Source organism: Prionailurus bengalensis, chromosome B2, assembly GCF_016509475.1.
Source record: "Prionailurus bengalensis isolate Pbe53 chromosome B2, Fcat_Pben_1.1_paternal_pri, whole genome shotgun sequence".
NCBI classification, from domain to species: Eukaryota; Metazoa; Chordata; class Mammalia; order Carnivora; family Felidae; genus Prionailurus; species Prionailurus bengalensis.
In genome coordinates this window covers 21,538,000-21,561,779 of record NC_057349.1, presented here as the reverse complement: position 1 = coordinate 21,561,779, position 23,780 = coordinate 21,538,000, and the positions used below count along the sequence as shown (strand labels likewise).

Sequence of the window (23,780 nt, the reverse complement as noted above, 5' to 3'; positions counted from 1 at the left end):
GACCCTTCCCCTGGGGCGGCCCGGCCCTCCCCTGGCCCGGGGCGCCGGCGGAGGGCGTGGGGCAAACCTGGGGCTGCGGTGGGGGTGGGGTGGGGGACTCCACCTCCATCCATCCCGGGATGGAAACTGCGGTCACCCCGCTAAAATCGGGGTGGGGGCGGCGGTGGGGACCCGCGGGTACCGCGGATCCCCCCCACCCCCCAGCTGGAGCCGCCGCCGCCGCTCAGTAACACGTCCCCAGGAGACTCGCAGGAGCAACACGTGATGTGTCTACTTATCAGGGTGAGAGGGGGAGAGCGAGTCTCCGAGCGTGCGGGCGAAGAAGCGGGGCGGGGGGCCGAGGCGGGGGCCGGGACGACGGCTGGGGCGCCGGGGTCGCCAGCTCCTCGCCCACCTCCCTCCCTGTGGGAGAAGAGGAGGAGGGGAAGTGACTGCGGAGTTGATGAACTTTGCACATCCAGAAACGCCATTTTGATTCCTTTTCCGGAACAAGTTTGCATCTCTCCTCGTTCTCTCCCCGAAGCCCACCGGTCCCCACTGCATCATGCCTGGGAGCCAAGCGCCCTGCCCGGCCGTAAGTACGCGCCCGGGGTTCAGGCTCCCGGTACTCGGGTGGCAGCGAGATGTCTAGGGCTGAGCGGGAGCGACCTTTTAAAGAACTTTTGGGGATGGGGAGGGTGAAGTGTGCAGAGCGCGTTGTACTTTTTCAACTCGGCGTTCCCCGGAGCCGAGGACCCGAGCGCCCCACGCCGCGCTACGTGCGCTCGGGGCGTTGGGGCCGGCCGGGATGAGCTGGGCAGCCCTCTCCCCTCGGGCTGCGCGCCGGCCCGCTCCTCCTCCTCCTCCTCCCCTCTTCCCCCTCCTCCTCCTCCTCCTCCCCTTCCTCCGCTCCTTTTCCCCTTCCCGAGCTGCCGGCTCTGCCAACCAGCTCCCAGCGCGAGCCGCCGCGGCCGCCGCAGCGCCCCGCCGCCAGGACCTGATGCGCATCCATATTAGCCGTCCGAGCGCAGGAATCCGGCCCGACCCGCGCCGCCGCGCCCGCCGCGGAATTTATTTTTAACCAGCACCGCGGGGACTCGGATGGTGCGCGCACCGCCGGCCAGAAACATCTTCCCAGCGCTGCTCTCCATCTTCCGCCCTCTCTCCCCCGACATCCTCCCCCCCATGTGGGAGGGGAAACTTTTCTCCTACATACTTTCGAGTCCCTCTCGGGCCGAGAAGCGCGGAGATGACGGCGCCCGCCCGCCGCCGCAAGGTATCCGGGGGTGCCCGCCTGGGGTGCTCGCTCGGGGGTGCCCGCTCGGGGCTGCGCGGTGGGAGCATCCGCCGCGCCCAGCTCCGCGGACTTTGATCCTCCCTGGCGGACGGCGCCGGCCGGGAGGGGGCCGCGGGCAACCCTGCGCCCTCCCCCGTCCCCCGCTCCTGGCTGGGGGTCACGCCGACCACCGTCCCCGGGTGACCGGGGGGAGGAGGGGGCTGGAGCCGTGTCCGCGCGTATTGTTCCCTGGCCCCTTCCGTTGGCGGTGTACGTGTTTTCGTGGGAGCCATCGGTGTGGAGCGGAGCCTGCATCGCGGTGGGGGGGGGGGGGGAGAACCTCGGCACCCGGCGCCGTCACGAGCACAGGAAGGAGGCCGGGAGCATCCGAGGCGGGGCCGGCCGCCGGGCCCGCTTCGCCGCCCAGCTGTGGAGCGCGCTCGGAAACTTTTGTCCGCCGCCCGCTGGACCAATTTTTCCCGAGTTCTGGGGCTTCCCGTCCTCCTCCCATCCCGGCCCGCAGCGCCGAGCCGGGGCGGGGGTGGGGGAGGAGGGCCGGCGTCGAGGGGCAGGGGACCCAGTGCAGCCCCCCCCCACCCGGCCTCGAGCCCGGCCCCCCGCGCCCCCTCCCCACTCGCGGTCTCTTAGGAAACTGCGACCTTAATGGTTGCTAAGGAGCAGGGGAGGTCCTTCCCGTCGCCGGCCCCCTCCCTGGGAAGCGGCGTGTTTTCTGGAAGGGGCCGAGGGTCGCGTCGAGGATGTGGTGACTCGCTCCCCGGCAGCTCACGGGGCCGGAGCAGACTCGTGAGTGCGGGACGCAGCGGCCGAGCCCACTTCTCGGCTGGGCCACTTTCCTTTTCGGGCGGGCAAGGCGGGGGGGGGGGGTGGGGAGAGGGCGGGGGCGGCCCCGGGCAGGGGAGGGGCGCAGGGGGCACGAGGACCCCGGGGTCGCGGGGACCGGCCAGCGGGTGGGCGGGTTGACAGGCGCCGCGTGCAGCTCGCGTCCAGCGTCCGCGATGCATCCGTGATGGGTTATAAAAGAGGAGGAAAGTATTTCTCCTTGCTCAGCAGATTTGCCCTCCCTCGCTCCTTACTGGTTAGAAGATAGAACGTGAGCCCAGATCCGGACGAGCAGTTCACATTCCATTACGAAATTCTACACGGCTTCAGAGCCAGCAGCAGCACACATTCGGGGCACTTTGGAGTTTTTTTCTTCTTTTTGGGGGGATGGTGGTGGTGGTGGAGAGAGATAGAAGGGTGAATAAAAAGTATAACTTTTTTTGGTGTGCTGAAAAACCTGTCTGAGGGTTTTCATCAGTAGAAAAAGTAACCCTCATGCTTGTTTCAGAGTTTAGATTTAAGCTTAGCCTTGTAAACGCCAATGGAAATAAAGTTTGTCTGTTGGATAGGGATGCTGGAAATAGCGAGGTATTTCGGTCTCTAAGAGGAGACATGAGATGATTTCTGCAAAAGGCTGAGTTGCTAATGTGCATCCCATATTTTTGAGAGCTTTTTTTTCTTTTAGACACCAAGTGGTCTGTGCATGCGCATGAGTGTGTTCTGAAATAAGTTTAGTTGAAGTGGAAGGTGGAGAAAAGGGAACTGCAAAGCAAAGAATGCTTTTTCTTGGGTTTTGGTTGTTTATTTCCCCCCTCCACCCATAGCCCTTAGAAGCATCCTCTAGACCTGGTGCTTTTTCGAGTAGGCAGGTATGGTTCTAAGATATAGTGCAACCCGGAAGTCTAAGTTGGAGGCTGGAGCCCTGACTTAAACTTTTTTTTCTTTTCTTAAACATTTAGTTCTGTGCTTCCTCCAGTTGTTACACAGAACTTATGAAGAAATGGGTCCGAAATTAGTGTTCAAATAATTTATGCACCGGTGAGCCACTAATGTCTGGTTTGTTGTTGTTGTTGTTTGTTTGTGTTTTACCTTTGCATTTTGGAAGGAGCTCTCTGGGTACCTGCTGATGGATCCTGCTTTGATGTGTTTTGAGCTTTGGTTACACTGATGAATTAAACATTTGAATGTCTTTTATCAAGTTTTAAATGTGTGAAAAAACACCTTCCCTCCCACCCACCCCCACTTTTACAAAAGAAAGGGAGAGCCCTTTGATTTAGTTATTTGTTTAGCTTGTGCTCCATTTTAGGCTGTTAATGAACTTGCACTGTTTTATCATTCTTAAAAATACTGCTAAACAGGTTGCATTTTTGTATGTTTTGTTTTTAAAGGGTTTGCTGGTTATGTGATAACTCTTAAAAAACTGCTGCTGATGCTTACTGTTACATGGCATATCAGTCTCTACGTTTTTCTAGATACTCCTTAATTTCTCATCAGAAATTCAGAGCCTAAGCCCTGATGGCAGACAAGTGTTTGTTATGTGATGGGGAAGATGGGTCTGACTCAGCTGGCACAGGTGGTGCATCCATTCCTAACTATTTACATCATCCAACAAGTGACCTTTTGATTGAAGGGTCTTTTATTTTAGATATCTCCAGGCCGACTCCTGAGATCTTATTTGCATCCAGCACAGGTATAGAATGTTGAAGAAGGAAAATAAATCTACCTTGTCAGTGTGCATCTGATCAAGTTGTTTATTGGTTTTCTGCTGTATTGTCAGGCAATAGCTAGTTGCCATTATGTGGCTCGCATTTTTTACTCTTCAATTTTTAACTGCTGTGTTGATCCACTTTCTCAGGTCAGTTTGGAAATCTTTGCCGTCTTTAAGCTCAGTTGTTAATATCATTTATTACCTTCAGCAGAGGAAGATTCCTGGTGAACGAAGTTAAAAAAAAATTCTATCCTTTTAGGGTTTTGTATGATATAACTAATATAAATTTAACTCCTACAAAAATTGGTTAAATGTGCTCGCTAGAAACAGTCAGAAGTGAATCCTTTTGATGTTTCTATTCATTATCCTTCTGAAAAGTAGGTGGTGCTTAAAAGGTCATAGGATAAGGGTTGCTAAGCAGCTAAACAGAAGGATGCTAAAATTAACCAAAGCATTTTTGAAAGGGAGTCCTTCCCTGTTTTACATTATTTACTAGATTTAATTAATTTTTGAATCATCCTTGTCCTCTGACCTAGCAAGGTAGGCTGTTAAGTTTGTTTTGTTTCTGTTATCATATTTAAATAATCTCTCTTTCTTTTATAAGTGTCTTTTAATTGAAGTTCATGCTCTCTGACCAACTCTGGTGTCAGATGGCAGCTTGTCTGGGCGGACTTCTTGTCTGATACCCGTGTGTTCAGGTTAAACCTTGCCTTCCTGAGGATTGAGGATATATGTGTGTACCACCTTACTGCATTTATTCATAACAGGTTAGTTTGTTTTGGAAAATCTAGCTAATCCAGAAAGTGATGTCTTACTGTCATCTTTATTAACCAGATTTGCATTCAAAAGATAGAAATGCAATATAGTATCAATAGAAAGTATGCAATATAGTCCCTCCTGATAACAGGACAATAGTTTTCTTCCCCCTTTCCTGAGATTAGATTAGGTTTTGATAGGATTCCCCCTCCCCATCTCAGTTTTTTCAGCCCAGTTTATCATACCTTTTAGAAAATAATCGTATTAGGTTTAGCGTATCTTTGGAAGGGTGACCAAATGTAAGAAAATGGAAAGCAGTATGATTTACGTAAGGTTTTCTGCCTTAAGTATGTTTAAGGATCTTGAAGTTGTACAGTGAGATAAAATAGTTGAAATCTAACAGAAGCCAAGGTTGGTAACCATCATCTCTTGGTTGAAAGGCAAGCCTGCTATAATTCAAAAGTTTCCCTGCCTCAGAGTTGTTTGTGTACATCTGACCTACTGAACAGGCAAAGTTGAGTAACATTTTTTTATATCCAAATATAATTAAGAAATTGGATGGGTTCTTTATGGGGGGGCAGGGTAAATGAGTTCTCTTTCTCAGACTTAGAAAGTGATTTTTGAGAAGAAATAGCTGTGGCCCTCTTCAGAACGCTGGGGTCAGATTGTGAGTTCCATGCCCCGGGGGGCCTCCCCATAAATCAGAGGTAAAAGGTGTACCATATGAAACACAGAGGGAGGCATACGATGTGCTTTCTGAAATGCATCACTTATTTTTAATTTCCCCACTCCCGTGGAAGGCAGGATAGAGAGGAAAACCATCTGCTCTGTTTTCACCACGACTGAGGTAGAAGATCAAGAAGGGTTTGGGGGTTGGGGGACAGGAGTGGAGAGGAGTAAGGGAGGCAGACTTTTTATGGTAGCTGCCCTGTGGGACAGTGTCATCAACGGTGCTGGGCTCAAGGTTCTCTTATCACCTTCTGGGTGTTCACTGTTGGTATGAAGGGAAGCCTGTGTGGATTGGAGCCAGAGATGGAGCTCCATGTTGGTTGGTGGAGAGGCAGGGAAGCCTGGGAGGAGGGCGAAGGAAGCTGTTCCTTCCAGCTACTGGTGCATCTTGTTTCTGATGGTACTTTAGGTTACAGGTGAACCAATCTGCCCATCAATGAAGGTGGTGGCCTGTGACTAGGTGCTTGAGACAAAAGAAGTGGGAGAGGGTGGAGATGTTTGTTCAGTGCGATTCAAACAAGTAATGCTAAGAGAATTTGAAAGCTTCTGTGAAGTCCCCAAGGCTGGGGACACTGGGTACTGACTGCCCTTGCTGGATTCACCTGAAGCCTTTCAGACTCCCTGAGGGCGGGTGGTCCTGATAAGGGAGAGAAAGCCTGGTGAACACCGCCCCCCACCCCCCCATTTCTTTGTCAGCCAGCCAGACTACAGTGAAAAAGTCTCAGTGGGGGTAATTAGATAAAGCTTTTAAATGGCTCTATTTGTTTTTCCCTGGCTTGCTTAGGATCTCCTCTCTTTTTAACCCCCTTTTTCAGAGGCTGTGGGGTAGGATGGTCAGAAGAATGTTTGAGACTTTTAGTGGTTTCATGGCTTCTAAATTTTCAGTTTTTGTGAGGATGTATACCTTTGACAAAGTCTTCACCCTGCTTTTGTGAAGGCCGTTTAACAGAGATTCAGATTTTATCCTCAGAGCAACAAACACGGTGAGGGTTAGGTGGGTATATTAACCCATTTTACAGCTGTGCCAGTTTCCACTCTGTGGCTGGTAATAAGCCTAACCCGGGTCTAGCTGCACAGAACACCTGCTTTTTAAAGTCAGTTTAGCTTCCAAAGAATACGTGCCTATTTGTGTGTGTGTGCACACGCGCATGTTGTAAACGAGACCAGATCCTTTTCACAATAATTCTGTGTTGGATTTGAAAATGTAAGGCAATTAAAAAGAAGCTTTTTAGCCTTTGGCACATCTCTGTTGATGAATGTGATTGTACACGTTTTTTGTTTTTTTGTTTTTTTTAGTAGGTTTTCTACCTCCTGGAATTGTTGTAAGAATAATAAATGTTCCAGAAACTCAAAATCTATATATGGAAGAAAGTGGTATATTTTGAGCTCAGGAAGCTTTGTGGGTATCCACTCTGGATTTCCTTTCCAGAATTGTGCACAGCTCCAACCCTTGAGGCAAAATTTGCCTGGGAGTTTATGTTCAAACTGGGGAAACGCAGCACTTTTCTTTCTGCTTTGGGTGCCGAGAGACAAACAGAACTAGTAAATTTTTCTTAATGAAGTTCACTTAGGGATGGATTTTAAGGACAAGGCATGGCGTGGAAAGCTTTGGACTCACCCTTGAAAGCAATGGATCTCAGAGTTGGCGGTTTGCCCCCAGGGGCATTTGGCAATGTCTGGAGACGTTTTTTGATTGCCTTGCTGGGGGGTGGGGTGGGGGTGGGGGGAGGGGTGCTACTCGCCCTCAGTGGGTAGAGAGGCCGGGATGCTGCTATCCATCCCACAGTGCAAGCTGATGGCCTCACAACAAAGACTTATCCAGTCTTGGGGCGCCTGGGTGGCGCAGTCGGTTAAGCGTCCGACTTCAGCCAGGTCACGATCTCGCGGTCCATGAGTTCGAGCCCCGCATCAGGCTCTGGGCTGACGGCTCAGAGCCTGGAGCCTGCTTCCGATTCTGTGTCTCCCTCTCTCTCTGCCCCTCCCCCGTTCATGCTCTGTCTCTCTCTGTCCCAAAAATAAATAAACGTTGAAAAAAAAAAAATTAAAAAAAAAAAAAAAAAAAGACTTATTCAGTCCAGGATGTCAGTAGGTGGAGGTTGAGAATCCTGCTTTAAAGGTACAGTAGTCGTGGCCTGTGTTGTGTGAGCAAGTGGCCCGGGTGTAGTCCGCGTAACACACGTGATGTATCCGGAGATCTGAAATTTCATAAAGCAAGTAAGCTCCCATTACATGCCTGTGAGGTACCATGGCTGGCATATTCCAGGTTTCACAGAAAATTCGGGGCTGGGGAAGACATTAAGTGGCGTTAAATATACTTAAAAACCCCACAGTAAATAAAAAGTTCTAGAGCTCATCTGCTTCTAAAACAAACCAGATTCGTTGGCACTGGGAAGCTGTTCCGAGTCACTTCTTCAGTTATTGGGAAACTTGCTCTGGTGCTGTCATCTGCCAGTTTTCCCTCATGTTTTAAGTTACCCTGAATGTCTTCCTCCCCCCGCAGTGTTTGAACTAGCCTTTACGTGCTTGACGGTCCATGTTTTTGCACTCTTAAGTGCAAGATAACTCTCCCTGGTTTTGTTTCCTCAGGTTTTTGCAAAAATTCTTACATAACTACCCACCCTCTCTCTGGGGCAGCATTTTGGAACCTGGCCTTCTGTCCATACGTTTCCTCTCGAGGGGCATGGATGGCAGGCTGCTCCCATAGCTGAAAGAGACCAGGAGGGAGTGAGGGGGAAGGCACGGGGGTTCTTTTCATGTTCTTGGGACTCCTGGATCTCACACATGAAAAGGTGGTTGATCTCAAGAACCAAAATGTGGTATACGAACTTTAAACCGGATTTCCTCAGACCAGAAAGGTCTAGGATAGTGACAGGAGTGAGCTTGTGGCCACGGGTGCCACTTGCCTGACCCTTGTCCTGTTCCACTCCCCACCCCCCACCCCCCCAGGCCTTTGTCACACAGGCAGGAGGTGAGGAGCTGAGAAAAAGGCAGGAAGACAGAGAGACTGAATTCTAGAAAGGGAAGGGCTGTCTGCTGGAAGTACCAGTTGCCCCTAAGATTGCCTGGGCTCCCATTGACCTTAGAGAAATGTAGGACTCTGAAAGGTAGCTTTTTTTTTTTTTTTTTTTTTTACATCCTAAACCTGTGGGTAGACAGTAAGCATCTGTTCACATCTGTTTGTGCTGCTCTTGCTCTGTGACCTGCTCTGAAACCCCCGTGGCTGTCCTGTTCCTGGGTAATAGGAACCGTGGATTCTGGTGCTTTTCTGCCCTGTCTAACCTATAAAGCGGCAACTCCCTCAGTCTCCATTTACAGCTTTTCCCCAGCCAGGACCTTTTGTCACCTGGCTTACCTGCAGGTGCCCCAGAGGTGACTTGTAAAAATAAAAGTCCTCTCCCATACTTCTAGAAGGTGGTCTGAGGTGCATCATCCACCCAGTCTTCTGGCCAGGAAGTGCTTTGCCCACCTTGTGTCTGTCTTGACCCCTAAATTCAGTGACCACACCCTCCCCAAAACTTCTGTCCTGGGACTCTGACCTCAGATCCTCATCATGTCGCAAACACCTCCTCAATTAGCTTCCCGCCGCCTGTATTCCCTGCTCCAGCTCATCCTCCTCACTCTGCTCAGAAACTCAAGCTGCACATGGTGTTTGCCTGCTGAAAAACATCTCTTGGCTCCCTGTTGTCTACAGGAAGAAATGCAAACTCCTCAGCTTGGCACCCGAGGACCTTCATCATCAGCTTCCAGACTCTCTTTCTAGTTTCGGCTCCTGCCACTTTTCTGCACCACGACTGTTTCTGCGTGTGCGTGGGTTGTTCATTCGGGCTCATCCCCATCCACTTCTAGCAAACAGCGTTTCTTAGATCTTCCTTCAGACCACTTCTTGCAGGGAGAATCAGGTCCTCCATCCAGAGGATGTCCAGGCCATCATAAAGTACCTGTTGACCTGTATTTCCCCACCTCCAGAATAGGGGGGGACTTTAACTCTTCTTTTTTCCACCTTCTGTACCTAGCTCAAGGATTGCATAGTGGTGCTTAGTTGATATGGTATGTTGATTGGATCCATTTTCTCATACCAAAAGCAAGAATTTTTGTAGAAGTGCAGGGTATTGTTGGAGAAGAGCACATAAAATTTGGAAGCTAAGTCCTAAATATCAGTACAGACTGTGAGTAGGAAACAGAAGTAAACGAGTCTTTAGCACACCCATCATGCAGAGATTTGGTGTTAAGGGAACAGTGGTGCAGAAGAATTTTGAATTACGGAAATTTTAAAATAAAACTTCGCTGAGCTTAATTTGCTGGAAATTAAAGAGAAAAAAAAATCTTTGTTAATGCCTGATTGCACTAAAAGCTGTCTCACTAGGGCCCTTACTAATTATAACCACTTTTCATGGCTCTTAGTTTGAAGTTTATATTAAATAGGAGAGATGGGCACACAGATCAAAGACCAAAATCATTTCAGAGCTCCAACGTGTAGGCCCATTTTCTCTGCTTAGTTAGATTTTTGTTTCATTAGTGGATGAGTTAATAGGAGTGTTGGTCTGTGTATAATTTAACTTTTCTTTTTTCCGCTACTCCTTGGATTGAAAACAAAACACCAGATCAGAAACCTGCACTTTATTTGTGGGTGCATGTGTGTGGAACATACTTGATAGAAGTTGAGTATAGATCATATTGATGGAAAGAGTCATTTCACTGTTTTAGGGGAGTTTCCTTTATGCTGAGACTTTATTATTTTAAAAAACCCACTTCTGAATAGACAAAATCATCTCAAAATTGTTTAAGTTTCTTTTAAAAGAGGTGCATTATAGCTTCAAAGATAGGGAGATACCAGATAGATTGGGTGAGAGACAGGTGTTTTACTGATGGAGCCTTTTGTACCTAAAATAATTTTTTTAAACTGCGTAGTGGAGGGGCTTGGTATCCTTCATATAAGATGAAACCCTAGCTGATTGAAATTATATTCCTTACCTTTAAGTATTTCTATTGTGCTTATCTGATAACTAGAGTTTAGGCTCAGATCTGGCAGGTACACTCAGATATAATATTCTAACTCTTTTATTTCTGAGGAGGCTTATGTATTTTCTTCTCTGCTGTGGAAAACAGATTTTTTAAAAGTCATTTTAGGCTCAGATCTGGCAGGTACACTCAGATATAATATTCTAACTCTTTTATTTCTGAGGAGGCTTATCTATTTTCTTCTCTGCTATGGAAAACAGATTTTTTAAAAGTCATTTCTGCTTTTAATTGCTGTTTTGAGGGATAATTACATAAAACTAGTGAACATCTCAAACAGATTTCTCATGACTTGGTTAGTTAATCCTATATTGGATCAAACTGTTAAGTTAAAATTTTAAACTAAGTATAATTTAAAAGAGACTTCACTTGTACATCTCTAAACTTAATTTCTATTTAAATCATGAAAATAAGGTTTCTGAGAACTATTTGTTGTTCAGGGCAAGCCCTTTTTCCTAAAATTCTATCAAGTTGGGAGTCAGTATCAGACCTGATCTCCTTTAAAATGTTTTTTTTAAGTTTATTTATTTATTTTGAGAGAGAGCATGAGCGGGGGAAGGGCAGAGAGAGAGAGAATGAATGAATATCTCAAGCAGGCTCCACACTGTCAGTGCAGATCCCCGATGCTGGGCTCGAACTCATAAACTGTGAGATCATGACCTGGGCTGAAATCAAGAACCGGATGCTCAGTGGATTGAGCCAGCCAGGCACCCCTAATCTCCTTTTAGAAAACAGTTTTCTACCCCCAGATTTGCCAACCTCAGAGTGTTAAATTTTTTGTAACATTAACAGATCTTTATTTATTGATTTTTTATTTATTTAGTATTTGAATATATACCATGTGAAGGCTGTAATAAACACCAAGAGTGTGGTATGAGAAAGAGACCATTGCTGGCTTCACAGAGGTTGGAAAATACCCATTCGTCCACCAAGTCATGTACTTCTGTGCTAGGTGCAAACTGAATGAAGTAGGACAAGGACATATGAAGTTTGGCCTCTGGGTGTGGGCGAGATACTGGGAGGCAGGTCAAGGAAGGCATCCCATGGAGCTAATAATGTCTGAAAGATGGTGGAGGGAAGGAAGGAGTGTGTTGGAGAACAGCTTACTCAAGTCCTGTGGTTGGGGAGGGGGCTGCCTACTGAAGTGAGAAAAGCACAGTGTGTGTGTGTGTGTGTGTGTGTGTGTGTGTGTGTGTGTGTGTAGGAAGAAAAGACACAGAACCAATGAATGACAGTACGGTAAGGTAGGTAGGGGCTTCACACTGTAACCCACAGTTATTTGGAATTTTTCTTAAGAACTTAAACGGTGTTAGGCCAAAGAATGGCATGATGAGATTTGCATTTTTAAAGATTATTCCTGCCTAGAGTGGAGGATAGACTAGACTGCAAGGAAGCTATTTTGCCTTCTGTTTGCAAGATGCATAAGGCCAGTTTTTCAAAATTTTGAAAACCAGAGGTGCCTGGGTGGCTCAGTCAGTTGAACATCTGACTCTTGATTTTGGCTCAGGTCATGATCTCACAGTTCATGGGATTGAGCCCCGGGTCAGGCTCTGCACTGACAATGCAGAGCCTGCTCGGGATTCTTACCCCACCTCCCACCCCTGCCATCCCGCCACATCTCTCTCTCTCTCTCTCTGCCCCTTCCCCATTCAGGCCTGCTTGTGCATGCATCCATGCATGCACTCTCTCTCTCCCTTTCTCAAAAAAAAAAAAAAAAAAAATTTATTTGAAAACCAGTGGTGGCTTGGAGTATGGCGGCCATAAAGGTGGGGAACCTGGATGGCTTTGATAGAGATCTCAGCAGTGGGAAGGACTCCTGGAGGGGGAAGGGGAGAGATGGCTTCCACGTCTGGCTTTTGTGGTAGACGAGTGGGGGTGCCTTTCTCTGAAACTAGAGTGCTAGATAAAGCAAGGTTCATAAACAAGGTATGTTCCCTGTTCTTTAAAGAATGATTTTTATGTTCTTTAATATTTTCAGCATCTTCTCTGCTTGTATTGTTTTCATCGGTTCAGACTTACACCCCTGGCATGGATAAAAGCCTGAAGAGTAGCCCTATATTTAAAAAGTGAGAAACGGAAACAAATGAATAGCTTCCTCCTTCCCTCCTCATTCTCTCCCTTTCCTTCTGTCCTTTTAATTTTCTGATGTCTAAAGGAAATGGAAAGTTTTCTTATAGAGGGCCTGAGCTTCTGAATGATTTTCGGATGAGATCTGCAACTGTCTTCGGAGCGTTGAAGTTTCTGTTTGTTTTAGTGATGCTTGATCTGTTTGGCTTGTGAGCACGGGGCTCGGGAAGAGGCTTTGGGTACGAACCAAGGTAGGACTCTCAAAACTGCACGAGCCTTTGACTTAGGAGTGTCAGAACTCCCTCCTGACCTGATTTTCCAGCATATTTCATAGTTTCTCAGTGGTCACCTGACACTCTGAGTGTCTCAGAACCGCATCAGTATTTTGCTTGCTCGGTAATCTGCGTGAAAACGGAGTTCATTCAGTAAACAAAACTTGCTGTGTATCTACTGTGTGCTGGGCTTTCCACTAGATCTGTGGGTGTCAAAGGAAAAGATTTTAATCCCTGCCACAAGGAACATAGCTTGTCCCCACTGAGCGATTGTCTCGCCTGTATTTGAACGCTTCTGGCCATGGCCCACTTGCCCCTCCCAAGCAGACCTGGGGTTTTTACTGCGTTAATTAACTTTTTTTTTTTCTTTTCAAGGCAGACAGATCTTTGTGGAACGAGATAGAAAGTGACGTGTTTTCCACTGAGCTGGTGAAAACTAGAAGCTGCAGCTGAGGCATGCTGCCTCTTGTAGTGTGACCCTCAGGTCCATAGGTGAGGGCCCCCCTCAGTTACTTTCTCCTGCACTGGAAACTCCTGCTTCCTGATGGGGGCGGTGTCTGCCTCGCTTGCCTGCACAGCCGTACCCCTGTGTGTGAGCCTGGACACCACCCCTTCAGGTGATCTCACAAGAAAGTATTAGCAGTGCTCCTGAATTTGGTAATGCTTGTCTTTGACGTTATACAAATGACTCATCAAAAAGCCTCAGGTGAGTCCCAGCATGTCCCAAAGATGCTTCTCTTTTATGGTATCAATCCCGACCAGTGTAACCCGAACATCCCCGGGGGCTCCAAATAGTGCTGTTGTCTGTCCACACTGGGGAAAACATGATTTTCCATTTCTTGCTCAGGAGCGTGGGTGTTTCTGCATCACTGCAACCATAAATCCTGTTAGAATAGACACCACACTTTATTCCAGCCCTATATTTGATAAGATGAACCAGTTAGGGTAAAAAAAAAAAAAAAAAAAAAAAAAAAAAAATCAACAAAGACCTTGCCCCGTCCTATTTCTTTCTAATTTAAATAGCCTGGTAAGGAGATGCTGAGAAGAAGGCTTTAAAAACTGGGTGTAAGCATATTTTTTGAAAATTTAAATCTTAAGGTACTATGCAAACAACTCACGTCTTTCAACCTGACTGTGAGCTGTGGATTTGGAGGTCTAACAAGAAGTGTGTTGCCAATAAAACTTACTAGGCAATGGCCTTGTGATGAATATCCAGAATTGCTGTCAGTAGTATATTCAGTAGCCAGTATCTGTGACAAACATATAAGTTCCCTGTTGGATAACTCATCCATAACCCTAGACAGTGATGAGAACACACACTGTCTGTTGGGTAATTTATTTTTCTCTAAACAGTTGTGTATTTGCATCCTGATACCCCTTGTTGAAGGGCTCGATGGTGCTAGGTTCCCTAGACATTGGGATGTTGGAATGTCTTCTGTGTGGCTACCTTCTGGATATATTAGACCATCTGCTGTGTTAAGATTAAGTGAATGAAAGTTTAATATATTTCATATAAAGCTCCTGAAGAGGTTCATGAAACAAATTAATAAAAAGATACATGCTTTGGAATTTTAATGAGCTTTCTCCAGAGAATTTCAAGGGAGTATCAGTAAGGACAGGCTGTGTGATCTTCTTAAGGCTGTCCATGATATGTCCCTTCATTGTAAAACCATAGCCATTGCTGTCTTGCTAAGAACATAGCATTGGGGGCACCTAGGTGGCTTAGTTGGTTAAGTGTCCAAGTCTTGATTTCAAATCAGGTCATGATCTCAGTTTGTGGGATCAGCCCCCATGTCAGGCTCTATGTGAACAGTGCAGAGCCTGCTTGGAATTCTCTCTCCCCCTCTCTCTCTGCTCTCCCCCCTCTTCCTTGCTCATGAGGGCATTTTCTCTCTCAAAATAAACTCAAAAAAAAAAAAAAAAAGAATGTGGCATTGGGATAGGTGCTGCACGGATTACTTTTTCCTTAGGAAAGTGCCTGTGCTGCCTTAGAATGAGTCAGTTCCATGTGCATTTGGTTATGTCATGGCAGTAAGTGCTGAGAACCCTGGGTAGTTACACCTGTCATTTTCATTGTTGTTTTCTTTTTTTGAGCAGCGCTTGATGTTGATGTGGGTGATAATCATGGCATGTGGGTAGACGCTTGCTCTTTATCTGTCCATTGGAGAGTAGATGGTGTGCAGTCATGCATCCGTGTTGTGGAATACTCTAGAAAAAGGGGGGAGCGTAATTGTCTTGGGGAGGTAGTGTGGTCAAATTACCGTACTTGGAGAATGTGATCAAAATGGCTCGGCAGCTTTATTTCATCGTTACCTTTATATAGCCCATGAAATTTTGGAAAGGCTTCTGTGGTTGGCCAGCCCTTGGAGGTGTCATCATAGTGAGTGCTGCCGCCTGTGTCTCTACAGAAAGCTGAATACATAGACACCACCCTTAAACAGCAGAAACTGTGATGTGGTCATTTATAGTACAGGGAAGTCTGCCTTTAAATACGTTCTATAGACCGCATTTGGGTTAGAGACCACCTTTGGTGAAAAACATCACCAGACAAGGCCTGCTTGTGTTTGTTTTAAATCAGATAAACCAGAAGTTAGAAGTTAAGTCTTTCAGTTTCTCTTCTGCCCTTGCTGGACTTAATCAATGACTCCAATCTGATGACAAAAATCTCAAGTTATTCCGCTTTAATTTTCACCCTTTTTTGGTGGTTAGGCTTTTCAGGTGGACACACACTCCATGTGGGTACTGGGAGCAGCAGTAATGACATCTAACATTTATGGAGCATGTACTAGTCACCGTTGTCCTAAATTCTTGACACAGATTGTCTCCTTCATTTCCTCACAACGACTCTTTGACCCTATGATGTAGGTCAGTTATTATGCTCATTATTCAGATGAGATGGGGACCCAGAGTGGCAACCAGTGCTGTGTAGCCCGAGTCAAGACCCTGTGCTTGTGGCCACTGCTCACGCCATGATCCAGTCACCAAATAAATATTCTCTGACACCTGCCATGTGTAGAGCCCATTGGTATGTACCATCAAGGGGAAAGGTGTGCAGGAACAAGCGTGTGACAGGGTTGCTGGCTTCTGGAAATGGCAGGTTATCTGGCATTTGATAAGAGGAGTTAGACAGACTATGCGTTCAGTGGAAGATCAGGAGGGGAGGTGTGTGTTTGCTGGAGTGAGAGGCTTGCACAGGTGGTGTGGTGTTGGCTCACAGATCAGCTGGAGGGAAGTGGCTGTCCCTGGGGCCTCCCGCTGGCACTATAGGAGGGAGAGACCCAGTGATGAAGCCCTGCACAGATCTTTCTGGAAGCTAAACTTCCCCCATGACCCCATTAGAGAGGTTCCAGTGGATCGGAGGTTGTCTTTCTCATGTGGTGAGAGATGCCCCCAAAGTGAAAGAGTGAGGGCTTGGAGTTGGGGCTTCTGCTGGCCCTCCGTGTGATGGGTAGTGGGGTGCGTGCCTGGCTCTCAGGAACGCTTTCAACGTCACTGAAAGTGCTCGAGCTCTGTTTCAAAGTAAGAACGGTATGTGGGCCATTTTGGAAAAGCCTGAGACCTGTCAGCTCTATAATCATTTGGGGAAATTGAGTGTTGGTTTGGGTTTCAGTAGGGCCGGTGCCTTGAAAAACAGGCCCCTTGTTGTTTTATGTTATAATAGGCTGTCACGTAATATATAAATACATTCAAGATTTGGGGGGCACCTGGGTGGCTCAGTTGGTTAAGTGTCTGACTCCTGATTTTGGCTCAGGTCTTGAGCTCATGATTCGTGAGTTCGAGCCCCACATCAGGCTCTGCACTGACAGTGTGGAGCCTGCTTGGGATTCTTTCTCCCTCTCTCTCTGCCCCTTCCCTGTTCATGCTGTCTCTCTCTCTGTCTCTCTCAAATAACTAAAAAACTTTAAAAAAAAAATTAATTCAAGATTTTTGCCTCAAGATGCTAGGGTTCAGGATCAACTGTGTTAACTAGTGAAGGGGGTGCAGCAATTGATTTAATTACTAACCTGATCTTAAACTTTGTCCATATGCAAGGGAGATAGCCTTTGGAAGGTAATGTTCTTTGGTTGCTTTGCTTTTTAAGCAATAGGAGCACTGTAGACTGGAGGGCAGTGATAGAAAGCCGTCCTTTCTCCCTTAGGATGTTTGGGGATGGAGGTCACCAGTGTGCATCGTTCCTCCCCTTTTTGGGGGTGCCTGAGCAAGTTATGGGAACTGGCAGATCTCGAATTGCAATGAGTGCTTGATGGTCTGTTTCCTGTTTCCGGTGGGTCTGTGGAGAAGGATTGTTTTGAAATTGGTAACCAATAGAAAATTTCAGCCTTGTGTGCTGCCAGCTCAATTGTAAATGGGCTATCTTCTGCTTACTGCTACTATTATGGTCGTGGTCATTTTGCTTGTGGCAATTTGATAGCTTCAGCAGGAGTGTAGGGACAAGATGTGTGGGTTGGGAGGCCAGCGTTCTGTGCCCCTTTCCAACCCCCCGTGGAATACCACCATCAGCTTCCCTGCATCGGGAAGTGTCACTGCTCGACACTTTCCCCAGGTACTAAGCTCCAGGGATGAAAGGATGAGCAAAGCGTGCCCTAAAACTCCCCGGTGCATCACAGCCAGCAGGGACATGGGGGCAGGCAGAGGACCCGGGAGTGGGAAGTAGTGGGAGGAAAGAGGAAGTGATGTCTTCACATGGGAAGGGCTGGCCATGTGGAGAAACAAGTGGGGAAGGGAAAACGGACTTCTAGGCAGAAGAGCAGTGTTTGTACTGGCCCTGGAGTGCAGAAATATGAGGCTTCTTTGGGGCCAGGGTAGGGTAGGAAGTAGGGTCTGGCTGGAGGGGTAGGGCCAGGGGTGTTGAGCTGAGTTAGGGATGGAGGGATGTTGAGATGGGATTCTGTAAAAAGAGACAGGCTGGCTTGTGTAGACAGTGATGAGCCATCACATGCTTTGAAGTGGGGCCATGATGTGAGCGGCTTGTCTCAGAGAAAGAACACTGCTAACTAACCCTTTAGAAAAAGAAGGCAGTGGAGGAGACAACATGTCCAGCAAAGTGTAGCAGGAACTTAGAATTTGGTGCTGCGTTTAACAGGATAATTTACCTTCCCTTGTGCCTCCCCCCCACCAGAGGTTTTTCAGCCCAGGATGTGTGGGCTGCCCTCTGAAATGTGACATGATCTCGTCGAGAGGTGGGAGCTTTATTTCAGTAAATAGAACTCAGGCCAGCTATATTTAAACTTCCTTCGTTGTGTTTTACTCATTGGTACTTATTTTAGGCTTATCAGGTAGCGGAATTAGTTGGAGGAGAGAGACTCCTCTCTTTTCCCTCTGGGAGTGGACACTGGGAGTCAGAGGGAATTATTTATGTTGTAATTGTAATCACCAGTTTGTCAGCTGGGAGTGAATGGGCTTGCAGAGGGAGCAGGCAGAGGGCTAGCTCCTTTGCAGTCTGGATGACCCTGGGGCTGAAGGTTTTGGGGGCTAAGAGCCCCTGGTGGAAATTTTTCCTAAAGAGGAAGCGCCCTGAGCAGGGCACTTCCTGCCTGCTCACCTGTGCCTTTGAACTCAGCCAGGTAGTGGCTGTGCCTCTCATGCCCCAGCCCTCTGCTCAGATTCCACCTGCCTCTCTGTAGATGAAGTCACTCTGGAAGGGGAGCACTGGTGCCCAGGGCTTAACCCCCTGCCTGGGGTGCGTGCGTGCGTGTGTGTGTGTGTGTGTGTGTGTGTGTGTAGGAAGTCACATAGCAGGCCCCAAAGACAATCAGTGGTTTATTAACTACAGTGGGGACACGATACTGCCTTTACTCTTAGGTTTTCAGAGTCCTCTGCCCTCTGGGGAAGACGTGTTCAATTTTATATGTGTGGCTGGATACATTTCAAAGCCGGTACTCATGGACTGAGGGACCTGGCTGAGAGGGCTGTGAAAAATGTAGGCGGGTCCCCTCAATTCAGGAGGTAGGACACAACATAGACCTTAAAGTTAACCACCTCTATCCCCAAAAACTGATTTTCTATGTTACGAGTCTGTGAGCTGTTGGCAGCCTCCTTTGTTCAGTGTTGTTTCTGAACATGGTCTCTCATTTGTGCTAGACATGAGCTGGAGGAAGTGGGGTGCTGGCTACAGCGGGGCTTTGGGGGACCAGGAGGGGAATGGTGCGGGAGGCATCTTCCTTTTGTTTGTGTGACAGCCAGGTACACAGGTTAGGGAAGGAAAGCGCTGGGTGTGCCCAGGGCCTTGGGCTGGCTGGTTGTGTGTGTTACTCCATGGATGGGGCGTGGGTATCATTCCCCTCTTTTTGGAGATCGGAAGCTGAGGGTTAGTGGTGCTCGTGTTTCTGAGGTCACACGGCTAGTGTCAGACTGCCGGGAAGCTTCCTGTTCTGGCCTATCTCCACTGTTTTAAGGGATGTTCTTTTGTTACACAAAATCTCATTCCGCCTTTGTACCTGGAAAGCTTGTAGCCAGCATTTTGGAACCTTGATTCTTTAACAGTTTGCTTAGATTTGAGCATAACATAGTATTTGAAGGCCTCACAAATATCCCTAAACAAGCCAGCTCCTGCATTTAGGACACTAGGTTGAGGCATGGTGGAGCATGGTGGTTCTTGCCTTTACGATGGGAAAGGAATTCACACTGCAGTGTGGACCCCAGGCCTAGCACCTGTGGGAAGGCCGAGGCTAACAGAAGAAACCGAAGTGTGGGCATAGAGGGGCAGGTGGGGTGTGCCGATTCGGGTGTCATTTGGGATCGAGGATCGTGTACTGGAAGATGATAGGGTTGGAGGGCTACCTGGGGCAGGGTGAGGCAGAGAACTGGAGCTTCTGTAAGTGGGAGGGACCCTTAAGGTTTTGAGCGGAGAAGTGACAGGTTGGCCTGAGCATGCTTTAGAGGCATCCTCAGAATGGGGAGTGTGGCATGTCTGTGCTCCGGGTGGCTGCCGTGGCTCACTTCCCTGTTCGTTTCTGGCCCGAGGCAGAGAGTGCCTCCCACGTCGCCTGGTACAGGATGAACCAAGCAGTGCCCAGGATCTCTGAAGTGCCTAACGCCACCGGAGTGATGTGGACACGCAGGGAGGCTTGATTTCTTTACAGCCATAGACAGACTCGTTTGAAAGCTGAATCACATATGTTGGGCTTAATATTTGACTTCTAAGTTACCAACTCCAGGTGAGCTACCCTCAAGAGCATGATGTGTGGTAGGGAGGGTGCCCAGGGCAGCGGAGACCTGCTTGGTAGAAGGTTCAGGTTCTTATTGTCTAGTATATCCCTTTGGGGGCTTGTTCACTGAAATACCGTATCGTGTTTATAATGTTGGCATATTGGTTTGTCCCTTAATAGCACTGGTTTACTGAAGGTGGGGCCGGAAGGCTTTCCTGGCACATGTGTGTCCTGAGATGTGCTGTGTGGACACCCGACCTGGAGCACTATGGCCCCAGAGGCTGGGGCCAGTCTACCAGCCACCCCCACCAGCCGGTTTTTAAGTCTGTGGCTGTCTTTGGTGGTTCCTGGTGAGAGAAACTGTGGTGTCCACCACAGCCCAAAAGGACAGCAGGGACATGCTCACTGCCTGCTTGGGGAGAAAGGGAGCCTGGATGTAGGAGTTTTACTGATAACTCGCCCGTATATCATTTTTACCCTCTGTAGCCTTCCTGTAGAACCCTGCAAAGTCCAAAGCCCTTTCCCACCTTTCCTTTGCTCTTCGACCCTCTGGGGAAGCTGGAAAGTGCCCGAAAGAGAGGCAGCTGGATGCATAATCCACACACACCAGCTGCCACCCCAGGTGACTCAGACTCAGTGGGTCTGTCATTTCACAACCATCTGCGTCTGATCCTGCTCTGTGGACACACACTCAGCACCTCTGTTAGGAGCAAAGTGCCCCTCGCAGCTCCTGCCCCACGTGTGGCCTCCCCAGCTCTTTCCCTTTGAGCTCTGTCCGTGAGGATGCCCTCCTTGCCCCCCTTCCCGTTCATTTGTGTTCAGTCATTTCTAAGAAGCAGCTGTGCACCCATCGTGTGCCAGTCAGGGTAAATGCTTTTCATGCATGATCTCCATAGTCCTTACAAGAACCCTACCAAGCCAGTGTATTCACATCTTGCAGATACAGAAGGTGGGGTCTGAGGAGATGGTCCTAATCAAACCAGCTACCCTTAATATGCAGGAGACTCTGTGCACCCCAGCTTTTTGTGCCTTGTCTCCTTTAATCTTTGCATTGACCTTGTGAGGTCATTGTTCTCTCCATTCTACAGATGGGGAAGCTGAGGCTTAGAGCCTTTAAATAATTTGCCTGGAGTCACTCCAGCCTAAGTGACAGAGTCCGAATTTGAGCCCCGGCCAGTGTCCTTCACTACAGGTGCTCTTAATTAATCTTTGCTCTTCTGTATTTCTTTGGGTAGAAATTTCTCCCTTGGGGCTGACTCGGAGCCCATGGCTTCTGTTGGATTTGTTTTCTAATGCTTTTTCCGTGCCTAAAGGGGGAAGTGAGGAAGCTAATGTTATCAAGTACCCACTAGATTTTTTAGGCACGCGTTATGTTTTCCTTATGCTGGAGTATATGCTCCAGGAGGGCTTTTTGTTCCTTTTTTTGATTTGTTCCTCCATGACGCCAAGTACCTTACCACAGTGCCTGACACGTCTGGTGCTCAGTCAGTACTCATCAAATGAATGCAGGAACGAGGCAGGGGTTCTGTTAACCCACTTTATAGGTGGAGGCAGTGAGGCGTAGAGGTATGTGACTTGCCCTTCGGCACACGCCACAGTTACGAACTGCTTTTGCTCTTTACACCACAGATCTTTTGTGTTTTTTTTTTAACAGATCTTTTTTACACATGTAAAATGTAGGGAGTAATCAGATCTATGTCATGGGATTGTAGGGCATGATATAAAACACTATAAATACTTACCCAGTGTCTGGCACAGCATAAGGCTTGGATGAGTGGCATTGCTTTTGCTGTGTTTCAAATCTCTCGTCTGCAGGTGGCTTCATTTGGGGCAGGGTTGACCTACAAATCAGCAAAGCTGAAAATTTGCTAGCCACTGAAAACTTTTAATTTTATTAATCGAATGTCCCTATTTGTGCTGTATTCTCCGTCAAGCCATAACAAGTAATAACATTGGTGAAATCAGTTTAAATCTACCCCAGGCAAATGGCTGCAACGAGCAAGATTTGATTAAATTATATTTTGCGTCTGCTTTGTTTCTAGTCGGAATATTCTCCCAGAAGGGCCTGAGGGATCACTGTCCAGTTGTTCCTTAGAACCCCTTAATTTACAGGTGAGGAACCTGAGGCCTAGAGAGATACAGGCTGGCGGGGAGGGTGGGGTAGGACTTGGTCTTGCAGGTTAGGCTCTCTTCAGCGTCAGCCGCCCTGCCAAGTCCAGACTGCCAGAGATTTGTCCTCCGTGGGCTTGTCCGAACCCTCTGCAGGAGCCCCCGCGTTCCTGCTGAGGATGTTAGTGAGTAGATCCTATCAACAGCCAGTAAATCAGAATCGCAGTACTATGTGAACATTTCTCTTTATAAAATGTTCATATTTACTGGAAATAATACGAGGGAGTATGAGAGACATCAAAACCCCCTGTCATCCTGTCCCTTGGATTGCAAAGGAAATATTCCTAAATCTACAAACTTGTTTTTCCCCCATTAGGATTTTGTTATTTCGTTGCATTTTTTAACTCATTCTCACCATAGGAAATTCTAAATGAACAAAAAGGGAAAAAAAGCTAATAAAGCACAAAGTAAAATTTCCTTTCGTGAGTCTGAAGTAACTTTTAGTGTATGTCCTTCTAGATGGTCTTATGTGAAAACATAACCTACTACTAAAATGGGATTCATTACATTTGTAGACAATTAAAAAGCCCATTTTTGTACACGCCTTTATACCAAATCTGTTAAAAATTTAATGTGATATGATAAGTATCTGCTGATGTATTTAAATGTTCTTTAACATGAAAATCACATTACTTGGATGTGGCATAATTTAGGGGAGAGGGCCATAGGATAATGCTTTCATTATTTTGCATTCCCTGGGCATTCATCATGTGAAGAGAGGAGGGGTATTTTCCTAGGTTAAATGAAGCCAATCGAGGATTAAAATTTTTACTGTAAATTATTAAAGTTAATCAGAGATTGATTATTCTAAAGAGGAAAACACTGAAACAATATATTTATTTTTTGATTAGCATATGATCTGTCATCTTATTACTCTAAACCAATCAGTCACTGATGAAAAGCACATTGAGCAGTTCAAAAAGTCCTTCCAGAGGGCCAGACTGTCTTGAGAAGAAGTTTCCCATCCGATGTATGACACTGTGTTTTGCATGTTACATACAATGTGATATGTAGTTTACCTGTGGTTGTGTTTTTAATTGGGTATTTTGCTTCAATTAATGTCATGTTATTTGGACATTTTAGGGCAGTTACTCCCAATTTTTTCCCAATATAAGGACCTATTGTAATGGAAAAACTTTTTCCAGAGCAAGCACAATTTCAATTATAGATTCTGTTGGCAGTCTCTGACGAAAAATTCTTTAAAATAACACATTTCATGGAATTAGTTTATTACAAGAGCATCTTCACACTCTTGCCAAGTAACAGTACATATATGTGTATGTGTATGGTTTACTTGGTTTGTAGATGCTTGATGAGCGTATGAATGAGTGGACCCCCTGAACTAGCTCCCTGGGGCATCTGCCCTAGAGGAAAATGGATCCTACATATGAAGAATTCTGAGGTCGAATGTTAGGAAAATAACGATTAGATCAGTTCTAGAGGGCAAATGAGATGCTCGAACTCCAGGAACAGCTGTGCAGGTGCAAGATCTGAAGGCCTTTATATGACAGGTTAGGAGGATGCATTCCGTTCCATCTGCTCGATACTGAAGCTTCCAGAGGTGCCCACCCAACCTGCTCCTCATTATTTCAAAGGAAGAAATGTTGGAGAAGTAAACTGAATCAGAAACACTTCAACAGACCTTAATGGCATATTTCCCTTGGCCCTTCTGATTAATTTCATATGATCTGTTAGAGAGAGGGCTGGATTTGCAGGCTAGGTGACTAGTCAGGTTCTAAACCCAGCCCAGCCTTGATTATGGTTAATGGAAAGATACTGCACCTTGCACCTTGGTTTTTCCATCTGTAAAATGGGCAGAA

The 23,780-nt window shown here is 47.1% G+C and overlaps 1 protein-coding gene across 4 annotated transcripts in view; it reads left to right on the top strand.

Annotated features, from left to right (window-relative positions):
- The first annotated feature begins 145 nt into the window (after positions 1–145).
- RREB1 (ras responsive element binding protein 1) overlaps positions 146–23,780 on the top strand; it is a 134,253-nt gene continuing 110,618 nt past the window's right edge. For 2 of the 4 annotated variants that reach the window (XM_043590881.1, XM_043590880.1), the window contains exon 1: positions 148–574. The gene's annotated coding sequence lies outside the window, so the exon portion shown is untranslated. Of the gene's footprint in view, positions 575–891; positions 1,256–23,780 lie in introns of those variants that run through there. The other 2 variants (XM_043590882.1, XM_043590878.1) reach the window with 2 other exon arrangements.